The sequence below is a fragment of the Condylura cristata genome, unplaced genomic scaffold (assembly GCF_000260355.1).
Source record: "Condylura cristata isolate star-nosed mole 26May11 unplaced genomic scaffold, ConCri1.0 scaffold00010, whole genome shotgun sequence".
Taxonomy (NCBI): Eukaryota; Metazoa; Chordata; class Mammalia; order Eulipotyphla; family Talpidae; genus Condylura; species Condylura cristata.
The window spans coordinates 55,191,016-55,198,411 of NW_004567111.1; the positions used below are offsets into that span (position 1 = coordinate 55,191,016).

The following is a 7,396-nucleotide window of genomic DNA, read 5'->3' on the forward strand; positions in this document are numbered from 1 at the left end:
AAAAAAGGTATCCCTTATAGACATCTCTCTATGAAAATATAAACAATTTCAAGAAGTTGGGGATTTATATTGGTTCACTACAAAAATAAATATAGCAAAGTGAGACTAGGACTCAAGGAAATGGTAGTATAAAGATCCCAATGAAGGTGGCAAAGAGGAAGACCTGGCAGTGAGGAAGAAAACCCAAGAAATTATAAAATGTAGGCACTAATGGTAGAACCAAAAAAAAAAAAAATCAAATCTATATAGTGAATTTAGACTTCACATGGCAATTTCAGAATTTCAGAATGACTTCCACTAAATTTTTAAATGAGAATTTGAACACTTAAATATTTGAATTATCTGTAAAGTTAAACCACGTTACATTTTTTTTTTCTCCCACAGCTGGAAATAAGCTCTGCTCTGATGTAGGGGACTCAGGCCCTGCTCTCAACTTTACCACTAACTTTGCTGTGGGACCTGGGGAGTCACTTCACACCCTAGTCTCTGGTTCCCCTAGTGAGGGTAAGTGTTGAAACCATACCAACTCTAAGCTCCCACCCAGTTCTGTCATCTTGCATTTTGTAAGTGATTTGTCACTATTAAACATAAAATGTGAGTTTCAGTCACATATTTCAGCCATTATCACAAACGATACATTCATTTTGCGTCATATCCAGACATGTAATATTTTCAAAGAACTAGGAAACTGAAAGTAAAGTGAAAACTCAAAGGTCAGAAAGATTCAAATCTTGCTTTAAGGAATTTATCTCATGAAGAAATACTCAACGTCCCCTATCAGGATGTTTAGAATCTAAGTCAAGTGCCCAAAACAAAATATTTACAGGCACATGATGAGAAAAAATATGCTCAGCATTATTAAAAAAAAAGGGAGTGGGGTCAGGCCCAGGGTAGCCCTGGGGGTGCTACCTCAGGAGCAGAGCTTCCTTCCAACTGTGGGAGAAAAGAATTCAATATAGTCTAACTTTTCAGACAGCAAAATATTTTTTTATTGTCCAAATGCTAATTTTAATAGTTTTTAATAGAAAAGAAAAGGTGGGGTCAGGAGGATGTCCCTTGTCCTCAGCTCATAAATGAAGTCTTATAGATGAAGTCTCTAAGAAAGAAATACACCCAAATTTACTGCTCTGCTTCTTCAGAACCTAAGTACTTTTTCCAAGTGGATGTGACTGGATAAAAGGCACAAGACTGCTGTAAAATAAATACATAAAGTAGCATGGAAAGAACCCATTATTGTTCAAGAGTCAGGAAGCTTTGGAGTCCCGCCCAGGAAAACACTCTGTAACCCGAGGTGGGCCCTTCCAAGTCTTGGTCTATTTGTTTATCAAGCACTGAGAAAGATAATTCCAGACACGTGTTTTCATGTCAGTCCAACTTTCCTTTAAAAAAAAATAATAAATTTAAGATTTGGAAAAGGCAGTAAGGAGTAATCACTCTTTCAATATCTGTCCAGGTACCCTGTGCTATGAAGAAAGCTGCTATGAAGAAGCTGCCTCCTGGATCACCTCTCCTCACCAAGGGAGGAAAGAGTGGATTCCTGGGAGAAAAGCACCTCCATGTAATCTTGTCACTTACCCAGCGTGTTCTTTATCCATCTGAGCTTTCACTTACTGTACTTCAGCTGATAGCCAGTTGGCTTAGAACATCCTCTCTTGCACCTTCTCCTCTTATATCAAAGCATCAAGGCTAAAAGAACTTGCCTGTGCTAACTTGAAGATGGTTCCCTAGAAAAACAAGTGAAAACTTGGGAAGTCTGTGATGAATTTTAAACAGGCTTGTGCTCAAGGTTCATCGAAGTGCCTCCCATTAGACCACTGTGGTGTTTGTAAACCTGGGCCACGAAAAACCAGAGGAAAAGACAAACCTGGGGAGTCAGAGGCTGAGGACAGAACAAGACCTAGGTTCTGCTTGCTTTGCTCCAGCTCTAGCTCAGGTGTGTGCAGTTTCACGGAGAGAAAAGAGGCAGAAAGCTGATCTTTAAAGTAAAGAACCTTAAGTAAGCCCACCCAGGAAACTGATCCACTGTTGCCTGGAGCCACTGTGCTGAGTGTGGGCACCACAGGGGATGGCAGGGGACTGCAGACTGTCTCTGCAGAGGCCGCTACTCTCAGCAGCCTCTGGCGCCCCAAGAACCCACCACCTGGGTTACTGAGATCCCTCCACTGGCCACATCCAACGTCCTCTCCACCAAGTCACACTCCAGTGTGCCCACAGTACTGCATGGGATATATTTATACTAAAAATTATTCCTTGTTGATCTGAAATTCAAACTTAATTCTTACATGAGACATATCTCAAAAAAATGAATTGTTGAAATTCAAACACACTTTGATACTCTATATGTGAATTTGCTAAATCTGGCAAACCAGCCCCCCAGTTTTTCAATACTCCTCCATGATATACTACAGCACAAGGAGAAAAGTTAATTGCAGCATGCAAAACAAACAGGGTAGTTTCAGCTAACTGACTTGAAATAAACAAACAAAGGCATTGGTGTCTGCAGAATAAACCTCTTTACACAGACATTGAGCATGAAAACACCTGATTACAAAGGTGAAAGTAGTTTGTTTTTTTTTTAAGATTTATTTATTTGTACATACAGAACTGGGGTACAGGCCAGAGGCTCAGGGGCGGCGAGAGGCTTCACCAGAGACAGAGTGGGGCGCAGAACAGGCATTTGGACGAAGTACACTGCTGAGGGGAGCAGCAGGCGGGTCAGGAGAGGTCTGCCTCGCCATGTGGTCACCTCCCGGGCAGGAGGGAATCGAACTCATGCAGAAGTGGCTTTAGCTTCTTAGTGCTGTGCTTTAACCCGCTGCGCCACCAGGGAGGGCCGGTGAAAGTAGTTTTTAAATGCATTTGTAAAAGCTTAATACTCACCAATACTTAAAATGTTTTCTAGTACAATTAACTGAACTATCCCTATAGGTATAATGTTCAAGTTTATTAATGACTTTCAGAATTAGCATCTACAATTAATTTAAATTACTTGTTTTGGGACATGGGTGAACCCTCCTTAAATTCTTGTCAGTTAGACAAAGAACACTTATGTGAATACAAGCTTAAGAAACAATTCATGTGAGCAATGCATGAAGGGTAGCAGACAGAAATGGGGCAGGCAAAAGACATCAGGGAAGACCTGAGTCAGGGTCAGGCAGAGGAACTGGGATCATTTTCCAGTACCTCAGATCTCCACACTGCGGTTTTGTTACTTTAGTGATCAGACACACCCTTGTTCAAAACACAATACCACACCAAGAAGAAGCAATAAAGAGTTGTCTACGTCTCTGTTTGAGACTTATAATGGAAACAGCAAGAGGTACAAAATTATTTGAAAGACGGAGCCAGAGTTTGCATTTTATTATAAACATAGTCACTTATTCACTGACATTCATTTGATTTTACTTTTTTTAAACTACTGAGCAATGGCTATCACTACAGAGCTCTCTGAAGCAAGATGGGGAGCAAAAGCAATGCCCTCTGATTCAGAAATAACTGAACACTTTCTGATTTATGGAACTTTGCATAAATTCATCTCTTTCAAGCCCTGCCATATCCCAAAATTAAAAAAAAAAAAACAGTGGTAATTATTACATCTATTGGTTGTTATAGGGAGACAATGTCTACAAGAAGTTAAATAGCTTGTTTAAGGCTACAAGTAGCGTGAACTGCAGGACGTAATTCAGATGCACTAGCTAATCCAAAATCTGCCTGGATACTCATCCCAGATTAAATGACATGCACTGCAGTGGTAACCATGACACTACCACTAACACAGTAAACATAAGAAACACACTTAATTTCTCTGGCTCTCAGTTATACAATGAAACTAGATCAACTCTAAAGACCTCTCCACATTCAGAAAACCAAGTTCTATTAAAATTGAACCAAAACTTCCCCTGGGTTAGCTACATACATAGTTACACTTCATTTTCCTGACTTGTCTGAGAAGTTAGGTAGCTTCCTCTAGGCTACCACAGCTAGCACAGATAAATACAAGATTATTTCCCCCCGCCCTCACCCTCGTGTTTTATTTATTGATTTTTACATCATTCTTCATTTTGTGCCTTTTTCCATCTTCTTGTAATCACCATGGACTTCACAGCACCAATTCACGCATGTGCCATCACCATAGTCCTGTGAGCCTTTCCAACCCCTTTTTTGATAGCATTCCCCACTCCACTGCCATAAAATGTCTCTGATATACGGTTGTTCATTGTTTTTTGTTTTTTGTTTTATTACAATTGCTCTCCCCGCCCCACCAAAGGTCCCTTACTGCTCTTGCTATGAGTGATATAAAAAAAAAACACATCTGATTTTTTTTTTCTTTCTGGCTTATTTCACTAAGCATGATCCCTTCCAGCTCCATCCCATGTTCTGCAAAAAGCATGGATTTACTTTTTGATTGTTGAATATTCCATTGTGTCTACATACCACACATCTTTTTAACCCAGTCATCTACTTTGGGGCATTCGGGTTGACTCCACATGTTCCCTATTATAAATAAAGCAGCAATAAACATGGGGGTGCAGGTATCTTTTTGAATCAGTGTTTTTGTGTCTTTTGGGTAGATACCTAGGAGTGGGATTGCTGCATCATATGGAAGCACCATTTTTAGCAGTCTGAGAAACCTTCAAACAGCATTCCATAATGATTGTCTAAATTTGCATTCCCACCAGCAGTGCAGGAGAGTTCCTTTGTCTCCACATCCTCTCCAATATTTGTTGCTGCTAGTTGTTTGAAGTTGTGCCATTCTCACTGATGTAAGGTGGTATCTCATTGTGGTTTTAATTTGCATCTCCCTTACTGCAAGTGATGTTGAACATTTTTTCATATGTCTGTTGGCTGTGCATTTCCGCTTTGGAGAAGTGTAAAAGACAAGATTCTAATTCTGATCTTTTAAACCCACACGCAGGGCTGGATCCGTGACTCTAATTGATAATACAGTATTGCAAGTCAATAGACATAACATTCAGTTTATAAACCCAAGTACAATGTACTAGCTATTCTTAAGTTCTATCAGGCAAGCTCTTTTCCTACCAACAAAAAAAGAAAGTAGCTGAAGACTCGGGCACAGTAGTTGGATTTAAAGAGTTGTGCAGCAGTGCTGGCTCTACAATCAAACCTGACTTCTGCCCCCAATGCCCCCTCACACACAGGCAGACCCCTCTAGGCCAGGGCCCACCATGAAGAAGCATCCTGTCCCCCTGGAACTTCACAAGGTAAAAAGAAATTCATGCAAGCTCGGCTTGGAAGCTGACTGGATAGCAGGCTCAGTAAGCACTGCTAGGGAAATCCAATTTGTTTTATTAACCTAAAATGTAATTTATACAGGGCTTTATGATATTTCATATGGAGCCAAGATTGGGGATAAGACTGGATAATAAAGTTCAGATTACAAGAAGGCATCAAAATTTTAACCTTTTAACAAGCTATCTCCATCTTTAAAAGCCTATTTATCTATGGTCAACGAGATAATTACTAATAATTCTCTTTTATTTACTATAGCATTGTCTGAAATGTAATCTTACTCTTTGTTAAAACTTTCCCAATTTTCCTCAAACAACAGCTTTCATACAGGTGGTCTCCACCTCCCAAATACATTACTTCTCAGATCTTTCTGCACCGCCTTGCTATATATAATTTTCTGTAGACAGGAATAAACACCCTACCAGAACTCAGATTGATGTACTTTGTCCACATAAGTCATCGTGCTAAGAATTGTGAGGAACAGAATGAGAAACAAAACACAGTCCCTCTCCTGGAAGAACCCCCCAGGTAGATGGTGCTATTCCCAGTGCCTTTACAAGTTAGGATAGGCTGAAAAGTGATCCCCATCCTGCTAAGCCTTTCTTGATGAACACTCCCCACCACCCCATGTGTAAACCTTTTCTGCTCTGCCTGTCCCACCTCCCACAGAACCTGCAAAGGTAAAACTTCTGAAGCCTGAATAGGTAAAATTGAATGCACGATCAGAGTTAATGTACCCTTTACAATGACATTTCTTTAAATGATGACACAATCTTCTGGAACTAGGCACAGGTCACAGTAGAGCAAAGAGTCATGAGCAGAAAAGTTGATTGTTGCTATAGAACATGAACACCAAAGTCCTATAATGCTGGTGCTCGGAGTTTGTCATACTGGGTGGCAAAATGTATCAGTTCAGTGACCACCATTTAATGTAAAGAAAAAGGAAACACAGCATCCTTAATGATAACTATAAGCAGTGCAGCAAGTGCATTAAGTGCAGCTGTACACGTGCATGTGTCTGTGAGAAACGGGTCACACGTAAAATGTATTTTTCGTTGGGGGCGGGATTATGACTTTAAACACTTGCAAAACACTATAGTAGGCTGCATAGCAAAATCAATTTTAGGTAACAGCAACAAAATGGAGCAGCATAAACCCTAACCCAAGAAAACAAAATGAATAAAAGTAATTATTTCCTTTGAAGGAGTAAGCATACATTTCATAGTCTTGACTCCCAACTCTGTTATTCTTGGCTGGAAGTAATCCAACTATCTGAGAAAACTACTGCAAAACACCTGAATGATTTCAAATGCAGGTGTTTAGAAGGCACATACCAAGAAAAAAAACAACAAATAACTCAAGTTTTGAAAGACCGGAAGCCACATTCCCAAGTCATAAAGATATTACTAGAATCAAACCTGTGCTTGAAATGTTTGTGTTTCTATGTTAAAAAGCCTGCCTAGTAGACAATGCATTCTGAAAAGCATTAAGGTGGCCCCTGGGACATCGCACAGCCAAAATGCCACACAGGCACCGCTTTAGTGTGGGAAACAGAATAGGATCCTTTTCTTGTAAAGGTCCAAACACATTTAACATAGCAAACACATTTAACATTGGGTAACTTTTTCTCTCTTCTAAATATTTATCTTTGGCTATTTAATTTTTTATGTTTTTGAAACTGTTAAAGAGTTAACAGAAGGGAGTTAATACATTTACCCTACATCTTTTTGCTACCTGCATATGTATCTCCATGACAGATAATAAATTAACTGGATTTGTGGTCACTGACTCATTCATTTAACACAAATTAATGGAGCATCTACAAGAGTTCTAAGAATAATGTAAGATGCTTTGGTCTTGATTTATTTTTAACCTGCCTAGGGAAAAATCTTCATGACACTGAATTTGGAAATAATTTCTTGAATATGACACCAAAAGCACAGAAAACAAACAAACAAAAAAAGATTAAAAAAAAAAAAACTTAGTCAAAGACAGAATCTTTTGTGCACTTATCAATGCTATCAACAGGACAAAAAGGCCATCCCATGTAATGGAAGGAGATACTGGAAAATCATATATCTGATAAGGGGCTAATACCCACAATATAAAGAATAACTACAACTCAGCATCAAAAACAAAACACCAA

At 39.3% G+C, this 7,396-nt stretch overlaps 1 protein-coding gene across 3 annotated transcripts in view; it reads right to left on the reverse strand.

Moving 5' to 3' along the window:
* LRCH1 (leucine-rich repeats and calponin homology (CH) domain containing 1) overlaps positions 1-7,396 on the reverse strand; it is a 187,633-nt gene that overhangs the window by 132,323 nt on the left and 47,914 nt on the right. The window lies entirely within an intron of this gene.